Consider the following 16,381-nt stretch of genomic DNA (forward strand, 5'->3'; position numbering starts at 1 on the left):
AAATTATCCCCTAACAACTACTGTGACTTTTTTCTTTTATTCATATTTATTCAATTCTTCTGATCTATCCAGACAGAAAACATTCTGTCCCTATTTTTCTCTCTAGAGAAAATCTTTATTAGAGAATAAAGAGTGTACCCACAGCTCACTCTCCTATGAATTTTAGGATTGTTGGGGTAATAAACTCACATGTATCTTTTTTTTTTTCCTCTTCCTTCAGAGGAATGGAATTTGAATAGGAAGAGGGGCTGGAGGAAGTCTGACTCTCTCCTCTGATGTGTGTTCTGCTCAAATCCAGCTTGTTCCCTGGCTGGTGTCCTCTGATGCTTCCTCAGGTATACTGTCCTCCTGTCCTCTCTCATCAGCACATTGTCCTCACGAGAACAAAGATTAGACACATTATTTTTTCTATAATGAATGCTCTTCTCCATAGAGTTAATACAGACTGTATCTGTCCACTTTATTTACCCTCATGTTAACTTTAGTTGCTATTATCTTACCCCTGTAAACCTCCCCTGACTCTCCATTATCTGCTTCTTGTCAGGAGGATAACATTATTTCAATCAACACACCATCATGCGCACCAGTATCCAATTTAAAATGAATAAATGTCTTACTTGCTTTCAGGGTGATAGTCCATTCATCTTCTGATGAATTGCTGCTATGAAGAATCCCCCAGAGCAAACGGTGCTGTCATTGATCTCCTGCGTGCTGCTTCTCGCAGGCTGTTTCACAGTGATGTAATCTAGTGCATTCCTTCTTCCACTTTATGGCTTGTGCTCTTTTCCATGCAATCTGCAGGAACAGATGCTGCTCTTGTAGGACTCCAATTAGAGCTTCATCAAGCATCTTTCTTTGCTCTGTTTTGGATTCTCAATTATGTCCTCTCTTTTATTCTGAACTGGGCACCTGGTTAGTTTGACAAACTCTAAGTACTTTGTCAAGAGTTATTTCATGATTTTCCAATGATTTGTTCCAGATCCACTCACAGTCCCCTTTGTAATCAGGCTCTTGCTTCATTAGATTGTGAAATTTTCTCTTCAGTCACAGACTTTCACCCGTGAGTTTTACCTTCTTTTTTAATACAGCCTTCTTTAAAATAAAATTTAAAAAAAAAAAAATTAAATAAAAGGTATTTCAGAGTAAAATAGCCCTGACCACTTTCACGGTTAATTCTGACTGCCTAAGTAAGTGGAAACCAAAGGAACCTCTCAGAACTTCTATACAACCTATTGTATGACAGCTATTATCCCTTAACTGCCTTCCCTTTTGTAAGCAGATAGAGTGTGGGGCCATTCACATCTTCTGCTATCCCCCACCCATCCAAAGTTTTCTCAGCAGTAAAATTCTTCATTGCCTTATTATTCCACTTGAGATGCTTTCTCCCTTCATTTTTATTTTCAGCATCATCAGTTACCTCCTGGTGATTAATTTGTGTACAAGAAACCGACCTGGTATCTTTCCCGTTTCCCATTGCTGTTGACAGCTGCATCACTTCCAAGGTTCTCTAGCAGCCTGATTGTGAGGGACACGGAGCCTTTACACCCTGTGCCTTGCCAGTGCAGTGGTTCACAAGTGCCACACTGACAAGGCTGACACCTTGAAGGAGTTTCTAAGGCACAGAGGTTGCTTTCCTGCCTCGGGGGATTGCAGCGCCTGGAGCCATATTAACTGCTGAACAGATTTCTGCCTCAGATTACTAAGGTTTCTCACAGCCCCTGGATTTGTCTTCCGTCCAAACCTCACAGAATAAGTTTTCCAAACGGGGAAACATTCCTCCTTCTTGAAGGTCAGCTTTCCTGCAGTGAAAATTTCCCTTCTTCTTTCTAAACCCTCAGAAGAACTAGATCTAGGCAATTGCTCTCGTCATTTCCTAGGTGTGCAAGCCACATTGCACAAGTTTGGTAAATCTAACAGCTCATGGAAGGAGTGGATCTGTTACATGTGCAGGGTGCAGGTGGTCTGCACACATCCAGTAAACCTGCTGCTCTCAACATGCACAGGACTTACATCTGGTCCTAGATCAGTGGTGCAGTAATAAATAAGAAAGACAAATAAACTCACACCTTTGGTATAAAGAGAAGCAGGCAAACACCATAACAGATACCTCAAAGTGGGAAAATATCACTTCCCTCTGCTTGTCTTTGACTACATCTTTATCATACACTCCATGGAAATCCCAGGCTTGCTGCTTCTAAGACTTTCTCACCCTTGTTCAGGATGACAGATCTCTGAACACGATGAGCAAGGCTGAAACTGCATCTAGGTCCAAGCAGGTTGTCAAACATCTGAAAATCCATTATATATAAAAGCAGTCTTCAAATTCCATGTGGTTAGAATTGCCAAAAGACAGAAGGGCATCATCTGGAAAACTTAACACAATGTAGTTTTAAGCAGAGCCAGGAGAAAGGGGAAAAAAAAAAAGGAAAATCACTCAAAGTTACCTCTTATCTCACTTTTTATTTCTGAAAGAGTTTGAATATGTTGTACACCTCAGTGATATGCAGGTAAAAATGAAAGATCCATATAAACATCATACATAGGCTTATCTGCAGATTTATATAAGGTGTGAGGCTGCTACGAGAGCTGGCACAGTGAATAGAGCTACAAATTTTTGTCTTTTTGTCTCCCAATCACATAAATAAAGCTGTGTCAATATAATTACTGAGAAAGATGCATCTTCAGCCCATGAGCTCCTGCCAAGAGAGTTGTACTCAGATTTTGTTAAGGCACTTAACCAGCCAAAGCTGAATTTGAAGCTAGACAACAATAGCATCTCTATGAAAAGACCCAATGAATTCATGCCATCATAATCACTTTCTCCAGGTTCTCATGACACCTGATTATGACTAAAATTTTTATTATCAGCTAGAAACACACTCCAGGACAGTGCAATAATTTATACAAAAAATTTAATCATTCACAACTCAAATGCTTGATTAGTAGCTGCTACTACAGCTTTGTTCTCCCCACTGTAAATTCAGTAGGATTTATACATAAGGGCTAGTCTCTCATCTGCTAATGGAATATTCACTTCTTTCAGGGGAATAAACTATCTGACTTAGCCAAATTTTCTTTCTCCAAATTCCATGTTCTCATAATCCCTGCAGAGCTACAGATTCCAAGAGAAGTGCTGTTATTATGGACCAAAGTGACGCCATCCTTCACTCAGATTCAGGGCTCTGGAAGCACTTTTCTTAATCCAAAACAAGAAGTCAGATTAAATTTTTCCTCCCAACCCTGAGCAAATCTATCACTTTAAACCCTCACAGCTTAAAAGTATTAAAATTTTGAATTTGGCAATGCTCTCCTGAGCAAGTGAGAAAGCTGATTATTTCAAGTTGGAACTGCATACACTATTGTGTCCTTAAGAAAACCAAAATAGAATGTTTTTGCTGACATCATTCAAGGTACACTGTGGTTATGCTGGCTGAAGATATAGCCATATATTTAGACCATTTCCAGTCATAAAAACTTGCTCAATTTTTTTTTTTTTTTTTTTTTTTTTTTACTATGCTTGTAAAGTTTACTGGCTGGTCACACGTGCACAATTGCAAAATGACTGAATGAATCTTCCAAATGTCAGTATTGTTTCCAAAACATATTTGTCATTAAACTGAGATGGCATGTGATCATTTTTACTGCCAATGGACCATTTTAGAGACTGAGTAAAAATAGGATTACTATAGAGATTTTCTCATCTACTATGAGCAGTTTAAATACCAGGATAATTTGTATTCCTTCTTAATTATCAAAAAAACTCTACATAGTCTTCAGCCAAAGGTTAGAGACACCTAAAAGGAAGTTTAGAGCTTTATCAATTGCTTTCACTATGAAGTATTTCTCAGAGTTTGGCTTTAGAAGAAGTTTTTAAACTTTTAGACATCCTGTTACATGGTACAGAAACCCTGTATATACTCATGGGGAAAGGGAAGCACAGTCCTACCAATCCTACTATTACCATTCTAACTCCTAGCTCCAGAAGAGAATGACATTTTGGGAATTATCAAGGGAAAAAAAAAAATACTGATACGATCCTTCCTTTTCCATAATGCAATATCCTTAACAAAACAGTTTTGGGGTCCAATCTCAAAATGCATAGAAGTTGCAAATTATTCTGACTGTCAAAGCTGGTAATTGTAATATATAGGCAAGACTGATTAATTAAAAGCCCTGTGACCAACCTCATGCACAGAGATAACTGCCTGTGCAGCACAGGCCTTGGCTCATTCAACAATCCCCTCTGAGATGAACCTGGATTCATGGGGCTGCTTTTGATCAATTCCAAACTTTTTCTCTACCCTTCCTGGTGTTCTTACAGAAATCAAAATACCATGTCTCCCTATAGGTTTTATTCAAGAAAGGATTTAAAGGATTGAGAGCTCCTAAGAAATTTCTAATTAAATTCAATAGATTTAGAGGTCTATGACATTGAAACTTCGTTTGGCCATCCATCAACATTTCATAACCCTAAGCACTCTATCATGACCAGCAATGTGAAATGTGAATGAACTAGAACATGGGCAAGGCTGAGCCCCAAGAGATAGAGAAAAAACAAGAGCTTGCTGAAAGGAGATCTAAAAGAAGAAATAGAATTACACTTTCTAATGTTGGCAAATAAGATTAATGGACATCAGCATTGCAAGTTTTATTGTCTTTGATGTTTGAAAAGCAGAATTTCTACCAGGAGGGAAGAACTGTCTCTCTTGTTTTTAAATAATCATATGTTAAAATCCAAAATACATGACATAATAAGGGAAGTTAAATGGCCTTCCAGTAGTGAAACTATGCCTGAAAAATTACTTACATCTCTGTTCTACCCTTAAGGTAATTTTTCTGAACATCATGATCATAAGTGATGGCTCCAGGAAGTGAAGTTAGTTCTAATGAGTCTGAGGCCATAGGCCATGCCGTGTGTGCCAGAGATAGAGAATCATATGGCAAACCTGAGGAAAACAGGTGGATTTTTGCTACCATTGACTAAATTATCTCCTCTTAAGTCATGTCATATTCATACTCCAGTCAGTAGATAACTAAAATCCAGCTCTAAGGCAGGGTGCAAGGCAATGGGTTTTGTTATTAAATATGTGTGATGGTCTGCAGCTGGCAATCTGACCTGGAAAAAGAGACTTCAGTAGCTGATAGTCAAAAATTCTTCTTCAATCCATAAGTGCTTCAGAAATTTCCAGCTGAGCCTTGGTTTATTAAAAGTATACCCAGCTCAGTAGTCTTGCTAGATAATTCATGCAGTTTGCTCGCTCCCATTCCTTTATAAGTGAACAGGGAATGGTCTTCAGACAACAAGGTGGTTAAATAGAATTTTATTTTCTTTTTTTTTTTTTTCTATCATGGCAGTCTGCTCTCACTCACCTGCTTTCCTGGACTGCTCTGAAGCACATAAGGTTTTTCCTGAGTCATATATGAGTTTAGCAAAGTCTTAGCCAGCCCAACATTTCTGGGAAGCATCAGCTTAGGACCCCTATGTAGTAAATCCAATATTACAGCAGTGACAATTCCAGTGCTCCTATTGAGTGGATCCCATTATGATGGGAGACAGGATGCAGCCTGCAGTCTCCTCTGCCACTAGGAGAAGCTACTTGGCTCATCTGATCAGTGAAGTAAAGCAGTATTGGTTTAGGACATATGGAAAAAACTAAAGGCAGGAAAAGTATGATTTAATAAAAAGTGATTTCTGGAGTGCCCGCTACAGATGCACTCAGCTGTGCTGCATAAAATGTAAGGAAAGATTCCAGATTTTTATACTTTGTTTGGTTTTAGGTGTTTTCTCAGCCTGCTGGATTTCTCAGTTCAGGTTTCTGTTGCTTTAGAGATTCAAAATTGTGCTTCCATTTTTTTCCTTTCTTATATGAATTTCTACAAGTGCAAAAAAAATTTTTGTGTAACAGTTTTCCTTCTACAGCAAATATTTTGTTGTGTTCATCAGGAGTACAACAAACACTTCATTACTAGCCTCATCACCTTGAGGAGGTGGGATTTCCTCCATCAGAGGTTTACATCTACTAATATGTAAGATTTAAGACCTGTGTTCTACAGAAGCAAGCCTGGCATTTGTGTTATTTCCAGGAATCAAATAGCATTTCAACATATATGTTGATCTGTTGATCTTGAGGCTTTATTTACAAAACTCATCAGTTTGTTTATGACTGTCAGGCATATCCTTTTCCTCAGAGGAGGCTGATGTGAAGAGTATGATGATCAGCCAATGTTTTATACTGATAAAACCATCATGCCCATCTGCCAGTGCAACACAGGTTTCTGTAGCTGTGTCACCAACCACTCCCACAGTGAGCATACTGTGTTATCTCTGGTAAACACATCTTTTCATAACCCTAGCAATTGCCCTATAGTTCTTATACATTTCCATATTGCCTGGCAGCACATGCTTAGTGGCCTGAAGCAGGTTGAGCATTTCATGTGCTGTCTCAGAATGCACAGATTTTGTCTCAGTTACCCCACCTGCAATAGGTGTTATGTTTCCTACTGAGAAATATGGTTGCAATTATTTTTAAATGTTTGTGAAGTATTTTGAAGTTAGAAGGTTTGAAATAACAGGCTTTTGCTCAAGATTACCTTAAGCAAAATTGAAAGTGGGGAGAAGGTGTGTTTTAGCTCCAAGCAGCAAATAAGAATCACTATAGCAATTGTGAAGAGAGGCAAGTCATATAATGAAAAAACAGGTCCCTGAACACAGATTCAAGTAATAGCTGGAATTATATTTTCATTATATTTGGAACCACTTTAATGCGTTGAATGCAAATATTCATACTTTAAATAAGAGGGTTTTTTCAAAAACACTGACTAATATAAAAATCCAATTATAATCCATATTCACAAGATAAGCTTTCTGCACTGTTTATTAAAGTTTCTACATCTTTGATAAACATCAATTACAAAATTAGAAGGAATACCACTTAATGTCCTTGACTAATCCTCTATCATAAGTCATAGTCAATATGATCAAATTACAGGAATTAGTCATGGCACAGTGATTTTGGAGTGGAGACTTTGATGAAGATTCAGATGCCTAAACTTAGTGGTTACCAACATGGATGGCTACAAAATAATGAGGTGTCAATCTAGTCACTGGGGAGATCCATGGCAAAATAGCTGCCATTTCTGATGCTCTGGGGCATCCTGCAAGGTGCCAGATATCCTGCCAGAAGTTCCCTTGTATGTCTTACACCAAAACTCACTTGGAGGTCTCTACACCCTAAAACATCTCCCTCTGTGAGTCAGTCCCCAAGTGTTTGCTCTAGACTCTGTTGAGTGAATGAACAAGAGTGAGTGTAAGCCTAACACAGGAATACACACTGTCAGCACCTCCATGGACACCAGGCTGTATCCCACTCCAAGCTGTAACCAGTCTCTGGGGTTCAACTGTGTTATTGTTTACATAAACCAGCTTTCCCAAACTATGATTATTTGGCCTTTGTTGAAGAATTAATGGAATATTCATATTAGCACAGTTCCTGGGAAATTCAAACCATCCCATTTATTTAAAAAATTGGATGTTTTAAGCAATTCCTCTGAAGAATACTTTTGATATTGCTAGAGGAACTGTGTGAGGCTGGGAGAATACAGGGGACCCAGTAGGCAGTGCTGGGAACTGCTCTTCAGGATCTTCCTCTGGAAGAAATGGCTCTCCTCCAGAGTAAAAGGAGGTTCTGTTATTCCTGCCAATTTCAATGAGAAAGGGTCCTTTCTGTAATCACAGGAGAGGGAAAAAAAGAGCTTCCAGCTGTATAGCAAGAAAAGGAACCTCCTTCCTTTGAAACTTCCAACAGGGAGGCAGATCATAGCGTAGGTGGAGTTAAAAACCAGAATGAAAGCTTCTTGTGAGATGAGAGTCTCCTGACTGCTGTCACAGATACTGCTGGCACAAGGCAGAGAGAGTTAATTTTGTATCCTTTTGGAAAATCTTTATAAATTTCTCCTATAATAAAGTTTTAGGCAAGGGGAGGCCAGCTTTAGAGCTCTGAGTGACATGCACCTAACAAGTTCTTTAAGAGGTGTTGCTATCTTAGTGCTGTGTCACTGGCTCCAGGACAGCAGGACAAAGTTTTTAGAAAGAAAGCACAATAAACCTGCTCCTTGAGCACCCAGTCCCACCCAGCAGTGAACCATGACACCCATCTCCTGCATCAAGATACCTTATTTAGGACTAAGAATGTGCTTGTTAGATGCCTAGTGATACCTGAAAGTGACTGTAACTGATGAGCAGAACTTCCCCACCAGCAGAAAAGAGGAAGTGTCAGATCAGGAGTGAGAGAAATCAATGGAAAGTACTGATTTCTACCCAAACTTGTGCTCTCTGGACCCCAGTGGTCATACTATTCAGGCCAACAGGAAAACCTGGGGAAAAACTATCAGAAAGAAAGATCACAGACTCTCTGTGCAAGGAGTGTCCCTCAGATAACTTTTTCTAGATACACAAACACCCCAGAGCAAGTCACCAATGCACTCTTCTACCCACAATGAACCCCAAGTTGTATGTCCAGTGTGACACACTCCTCCCTCTAAAAGTCACAAATGCCATATTTTGCAGATGGGTCTCAGAGAATATCAAAAGATGTGAAAATACTTGTGCAGAGAGACAGTTCCTGAGTACCTGTCTGAAGAGACTCTAGAACGAGACCTGATCAAGGAAGTGTTATAAAAAAAAATTGTTAAATTTGCCTGATATGTCATAATATGATTAATTACAATAGCAAAGTAAGATCACCCTTGATTTCTACCTCATCTGTTTTGAGGGAGATGTTATGGCAAGCATCAGACCTAGGATAACTCTCAGCCTATCACACATTGTAGTAGGATGTCAGAAATCTCCAAGAGCAACAGCATTGCACAGGAGCTGCTGATAGCTCCTCAAATGCATAGATTATTCTATTTTTGATGATATGCGTGTGTCAATCTCAGAGCAAAATTGAGCCCTTAGGGCAAAATTCTTCTCTCAGATCTACACATCAATGGGAGTTCCCCTCATTCAGGAAGAACAGACTACAGGAGGTGAGAGCTGCTGTGTCGGTCAGGATAGAAAATTTTGTCTGTAGTGTTTATTTTTGAAATAGTAAATTTAAAATAGAAGTGTCATTTTCTGTAATAGGAAAACATTTGGAAAAAATCTGGATCTGACTTGCCAGCACCACAGAAAAACATACCACATCCACAAACAAACAAATATCTAGCTCAGGGGTTTGGAGTGAAAGAAAAGGTAAAATTATGTCTTTAGAAAAACTGAATATATCGAATTCTTCCTCTAAATGGTGAATTTCTTCAGAATGAAAACACTCTTTATTATAACAGACTCACTGGGGACAAGGTGCTTGAAGATCTCTGTAATCCTTCACAAGGTAAGAAATCACATTCCTGGTGCCTTCAGGCCTTTACAGGCTGTCTGGGCACACGTGTAAAGAGGAGCCTCATTCCACCACGCTCACCATGAAGCATGCCCAGCATATAAAATGGAATTCCTTTGTCTGGCAGTTGATGAAGAAGGAGGATCACTAATCTAGAATAGCCACTCAGGAGCTCTGTGCCACCTTCCCAGTCCTCCACAGGCCAACCATGTATGTAAATTTTAGGTTAAACATGCTAAAATATACATGTACAAAGAAAGCAGCCTGTCAAGGGTTTAGTTTTGGAATTGCTGCCAAAGTGTGTATCTGAGCCAGGTCTATGTTCACTTTGCACATGCCTATCTTTGCATGTTTCTTTAATGATAAAATTAATCCCTTCACAGTGAAATGGCACAGAATCTAAGCACCCTTTTAACTCCTAATTCTCTCTGATTTCTAATTGGAAAACTAACAGCTACTAAAATAATGTTTAAAAGAGTGAGTTGGGGCGTATATCCTATAGTGACTCCCTGAACTGGTGTGCATTTCACCTGAAAATTCCAGGCTGCTGGTGTCAGGTTTTAATGCTGGTGGTCTGATTTAGTCTTTCTCTCTCACTTCTGCTATTTCATCTCTTTCAACATTTTCCTGCTTGAAAACTTCACTACTCATTAGTCACTATTGAGATCATTAGCATGCAGCCTTGGCTCTCCACAACTACTATAAACAAAGATATAAAGTGCTTTCTCATGTTTCTTGCTGTGGTTTTGGGAGCAGTGTATATTGCAAGGGGGTAAAGGGACTTCAGCCAGATACAGTACAAGCAAAACAACAGCCAGGGACAACACCTAAGGCTTTGGAAAGATGTCACTATTTTGAATTATTAACAAGAAACTATAAATTAGAAACTCCACTAATGTGCCTGTAGGAACCACATACCCCTAACACAAATGTTTAATAAATACTAAATGTTAAATAAATGTTAAATAAATACTCAGCTGTAACCCGTTTCTGCCTGTGGACATGCAGCTAGAAATCTTTGTTATAGTGCTAGAGACACCATGGATATAAAATGGTAACAAGGACACCTATAAAAAGTTTGTATTCTATTTCCAGTTGAGAAATGTCAAACTTTATTTTTGTTAGTGTCTCTCTAGAAAATATTTTTCAGGCAGTTTTTTAACCATAACCTGAGAAGAATATTTAATTGCAGGAATAATCACTATTGAGTATCAAAATTAACTTAATACTCATTAGTTTAACTGTGGCAGTACTTCGTAACTTGACTTGTAAAATTTGTTCAATGAATTATTGAAAAGCCTTTATTGAAATAACCTCTTCTTTTCTAACATGGCTCCTTGTATTTCCCCATTGAAACACAGTATGCATCTGTTGCCATAGATACCATTATTTTCTGAAATAAACATTACTTTTTTCCTCATTCCTACATCCAAATACAAAAAGCTCAACCATGACACCTTTTCCAATCATATGTATTGTGGGGACAACAGTCCATGTAAATAATAATCTTATTAAGAATAAAAACCTATCTTACCTCAACATGCAGATGCTTAAGTGACATGAAAGATGATAATTCTCAAAGTTTATTAAACATGACACACCATGCACATGTACAATCTTTAAAGGAGTGACCTTTTGGGATTTTTGTCATTGTGTAAAATATGAGAAGAAGGAGTTTCACTAAAAAGATTTGGGGAGAAAGATTTACATGTAAAGCAAGTTTCCCACAGTGTGCTTCTTGTATCTCTTGTTCTCTAATCCTGTGGTCTCTGAACACTTGGAAAGGAACCTTCTATTCCATGGCTGGTTTGAATGTGGGGTAATTTCATTTGTTTAATTGGGCAGTCCTCTCTAGCCTTGCTCTCCTGCAGCACAGGGGGTTTGGGTAATTTTCAAAAGTCTCATGTACAACTTCCAAAAATAACACCCAGTTGAAGAAATTTAGAAAACTGTCCATAGGGACACGTCTTGTCATGTCTATGCTACTGTAGCCTCATGCACTAGTTCTGAAGAAAACATGCTGTTGCAAAGAAAATAGCTTGTACTTCTAGCAGTAGGGAGAAAACTAAATTTCTAGAGGTTGCTTCTCTGTCAACTATTATACATGCAAAGCAGGTGAAAAAACGACAAAATAAAACAACACCACAAAAAATAAAACACAAGTGTCCATACAAGAGTGTAGAAAAAGCATCATACAAGTTTCATCCTGGTCCACTCCTGACTATGGTCAGGTAGGTATGCAAAGATAACAAATGCCTATAACTAAGACCCAAAAAAATGACCTGGAATATAAAGGATATAAGTCAGCAGTTTTCCTGCATCTTTAGCAGAACCACACTGGAGTATGCAAGCAGCACTCAGTCTTTGTAGTGTTGTAAAAGACATGTGTTTATTCTAAACATTTGTTTTGCTTTTTAGGAGCCCTTCCTCAAAGGACAAGCAGCAAAGAGCAAAGCATACCATATCAATCCCTAAGCACAAAGCAGAGATGTGCCTTGAGGATCACTTCAAGGGACAAGGGACTGGAACTATCTTGAACCACTTTAGGAAGTAGGTCCCCGAGGGAATACCTTGACAGCAGCCACCTTTATACCCTGGAAGGTTTTCAGGGTAATCATTCTTTACTGACCAGTGGAAACATCAAGAGTGGCTTGGACTTTTATACAGGTGAGTCTAGAGACATTCAAGGCTTTAAATACTGAAACCAGCTCGTTCAGTATCAACAGAAAACCAACAAGCAGTCACTGTTGAGAACAGGATGGCTACCAGAAAGAGACTGTGACATCTGAGACAACACAAGAGGTAACCCTATTTGCAATACATTATGGTGTTCTATAGTAGTTTACAGATCCTAGCTAGCATTACTCTCCCTTCATGTAAGACTGAAGACATCTCAGTTAAGGAGGTTTATCTTTCTGGGCCCTATAAACTTCACAGATTACAGCCCAGGGGAAAGGCTGACACTAGACTAGCTTATGATCTGGCTGTGCTATGGTGCACGACAAAAGTGTGGCTGTTACTTTTTCAGAATTCTGTGTTGCTCTGGCAGTGAGGGACCTCCATCACCATTTTTAAGGAAACTGTGAAAATTTATGCAATCTGGCCTCATCTTATTCATAGAAAGACCAATACAGATTATAGTTACCAAATAAAATTAGATATAGAGCAAGTATCCATATAAAAGGAATAAAGCAACACCAAGTAACTCACTCTGTCACCCAGAGAGCCCTTGAAAGGCTGGAAAGGCTGGCCCATGCAAACCTGATGAAGAAGGGAAAGGACAAGGTGCTGCACCTGGGTTGGAGCTATCCCAAACACAAGTAACAGATGGTTGGAAAATGGATTGAGAGCAGCCCTGAGGAGAGGGCCTTGGGAGATGCTCATTGGTGAGAGCTCAACATGACATGATACTTCTGTGAACCAGGAATGCAGACAAATTAAAGCTATTAAAACAATCTGAGAGGAACTATCATTTGTCAAGGACAGTGAAACACACAGGCTCCAAGGTAAAGTGAATGAAGCCCAGAAAAAGACATTTACATTATCAGGCCTGAGAGCCTGCTTTTTCTCAGTTCTTGAGATGAATGTAATTTTGACAAAGAAGTAGTATTTAAACATTTAAAAGAGATAAGTGATTTCAACTCAACAACATCTTCTCCCTTATTTTCCATTATTTTTGTTCATCAAAATGTCTCTAGATCTCACATTATCTTCTAGACTATAATTTATTTGGGAAAATATTAATGGTAAAAAAAAAAAAAAAATATCTCTTCCCTCTTCTTCTCTGTGAATAAAATGCTGAATCCTTCTCTAAGAAAATATATTAGACAGCATTCAAGGCCCAGATATGTCTTGTTGTCAAATGCAACATTTCCAAATGCTCTATACCCAACCCTTTAGCAATAAAAATGAAGGGACAAACAATGGCAAGGCACTGATGCATGAATCATGTGCCTCTCTGAGAAGCAGAAGGGCTTTCATGAGCACAACATCCTAGCTCAAGCCCTGGCTCCCATAACTTCTCCAGGCTGGGCTTCCAAAGGCATGGACATCTATCCACAGCAGCAAACATCTGCCCATCACTAGCCAATGAAAGCTATGCACCCCTGTAAAAGTGCAAGTCTCAATGCAAAAGAAAAAGTACCAAAAGGGTCCCAGAAATAAACATTTTCTGAAAATCAGATTCTATCCTAATTTTACTATACTGAGAAATGGTTCAATACTTTATGAACACTACAACCTTCTTTTTATAGCAAACACAGAAACTAAAGGAGGAGCAATAGCAATCTCTCTATTAACAATGGCTGGCATCTCCTGTAAACTTTTTGTCATGAACAATAGTACTCTAGCTTAGATATACAGAAAAGTTCATCCACAAATATCTATACATGTTAATAATCCTTGGGAAACATGGTCTAAAATAAATTAAATTAGCCCTCAAAGATAGCCCTTATTTGTCAACCAGTGATAAAACATTTGTTTATTTCACACTCTAATGCCAGGTTAGAGCTTGCACATCTAATGAAACCACATCAGATTGGTTCAGCTTCTGCAGTTCCCAGATTTTCCCTTGCTTTGAGGCAGTGTAGTTTCTTCTTGCAGCCTAAAGTTTTCCACATCCTGAACATTTATATATACAGCAGTAGATCACTAGATCATCAAGTGATGATGCAGAACATTTCACGATTTGTGGGTCACACTGGGATACATCTGGATGTGCTGAAAACAAAAGGGGACTGGGATTAATTTTCCCAAGTGAAAATATAAAATTGTCTAACATGAACTCAGTTTGTTGGCCACAATTACCTGTGAGCCTTTCATATCTGTTAATATCACACACACAAGCAGGATGCACTGGGAGCTTATTTGAGCAGGGAACCTGCCTCTTAAATGATGTCTAACCAGAAGAGGCTGTAAAGCTCTTTTCCTCACCCTTCCCTCATCTCAGTGGGCTTGAATCCCCATAAAGTAGAATCTTGTGTACATTTGGTGTCAGTGAGTTCAACACCCCATCAGATGTCCCATTTGCCCAAGGCCAGTGCAAGCTTCAGACACTGTAACCATCTGTCTCTTCTTACGAGCATAGAATCTATTGTGAATCAAGTGACCTCCAGACTTCAGAAGAGAGTCCAGTGTCCCACTGTAATTGGTTCTACAGTGTATACTGTCCAGCTTTTTATTTTTTATTTGAAAAGAGAAAACTATAAATATTGTGTGTGTAAATGTTGAATCAAAAGGCTCTTAAAGATGAAAAAATAAGTGTTCATTAGTTCATTAAACAGCCAAAAGTCAGGAAGTACTGTGCACTACTGGAATTTACTGTGCAATCAGATTCTACTCCCATGTGTATACACGTGTATTCATTCTGCAAACATACAATTTTTTTTTCACAGGACCCCAGCTCTATTCAGTGCACAGTGTTCAGTGATTCCAGCAGTTGCCCAATATTTCTCTTTATCCTCATGCTTTATTTACTGCACATCCTCTGAACATTGCACTGAATATAGAGTTACTTGTTGCCTCATGGGTTTTGTGCTGATGCTCCCAAAACTAGTATATCAGTGTACTATAAGGATTAATGAATTTATGGTCATAATCCTCCTATGTAAACATTAGCAGAGTGTCATCCCTACGTACACATTAAGAGAGTGTCATTAAACCTATTTTACAGCAGAAAGACACAATGATCTGCCTGATGTAAGACAGTAAGTCAGTAGTAGATTGCATGAATTTACACTGCCACACAATGCTGGCTCCTCCCCTGATGTCCCAAACCTACATGGCTTGTGTTAATTAGAGTCAAAACAATCAACACTGAGAATTTTCTGTAGATCCCACTCTCCATCTAGTGACTTCAACACCCAGAAAGTCACACATTCAGTGATATCCTGGAGATGTCTGGCTGCCCTCAGTGTATCAGCTTGGAAGTCTCCAGCAGGCTAGATCCACTTCTCCTGCACGATAACTAATTGTGCCAAGGATAAAGCTAAACTTGTACTACACCAATTGCCATTTTCCTTCCCCATCTATATACAGACCCCTACTGGCATCTCAGGCAAGTGAAGAATACTCCTAGAAGATGTCTTTCCTATCCACACATACCAGTTCATTCCTTGAGCACAGTTTACCTCATGCAGCAACCAAAGCAGGGGTCCTGTGGCAAGAACACACATGGAAGGTGGAACTGTAAGAGATTGCTTCATTTAAGACTCTAAGGCTATGCATGTGGCAATTAAAATTCTGTTAAGTTTTGAGTGATTTGATTTTTATTTTATAACTGCATCCTAATCCCTCAACTGAAGAGGGTTTTTTTGTAACCAGAAAGAGAGGGAAAATGGAAACTTCATTAAATCTAGGAAGTCTACTGTGCAAAGCTGATATATTTAGGAAATATTCAAATACCATATTGCGCCCTACCAAAGGAAAAAGATAAGCTCCTTCTTTTCCAAAAAAAAAAAAAAAAATACTGTAGAAAAGAAATTTGCACATTAGTGTACTATAATATCATAAATCACAATAGGGAAGCCAGCTAGATGGAAAATCATAGCAGAAAGGTCAGTTGTCTGCTATGCCATCAAAGTGGCATCAGCTGCAGTCTTGGGCTACACTTATGCCCAAGTAATCCATGTCTGCCCTGTTCTGCAAAGCATTTCTCCAGGATCAAGAGCTCTAACTTTTCAGCTACTCCATCTGTTCAGATGAAGAAAGTCAGGAAAACCCAGACTGTAGAGTTCTGTGCTGTCATATTATTCACTGTGTCATTGTGTAAAAGGAAATCTTCCCCTCTGAAGAAAACAAAGTAGTGGAACCACTGTCCTTTGTGCAGAGGAGGACACACAAAGGAAGCATGTGGAAGAGACTTGTCTTGGAATTGGACATGTCTGCCCAAAGAGAGATGTCTGCAGAGATGGTGCACACACCTGAGCTAGTCTCCTAAGGCACACCTTAATATACTCACCAGAGGTCTATTTGCCTAAGGTATCTGCTTGCTTCCACTGACAAGT

This window comes from Oenanthe melanoleuca, chromosome 1 (assembly GCF_029582105.1).
Source record: "Oenanthe melanoleuca isolate GR-GAL-2019-014 chromosome 1, OMel1.0, whole genome shotgun sequence".
NCBI classification, from domain to species: Eukaryota; Metazoa; Chordata; class Aves; order Passeriformes; family Muscicapidae; genus Oenanthe; species Oenanthe melanoleuca.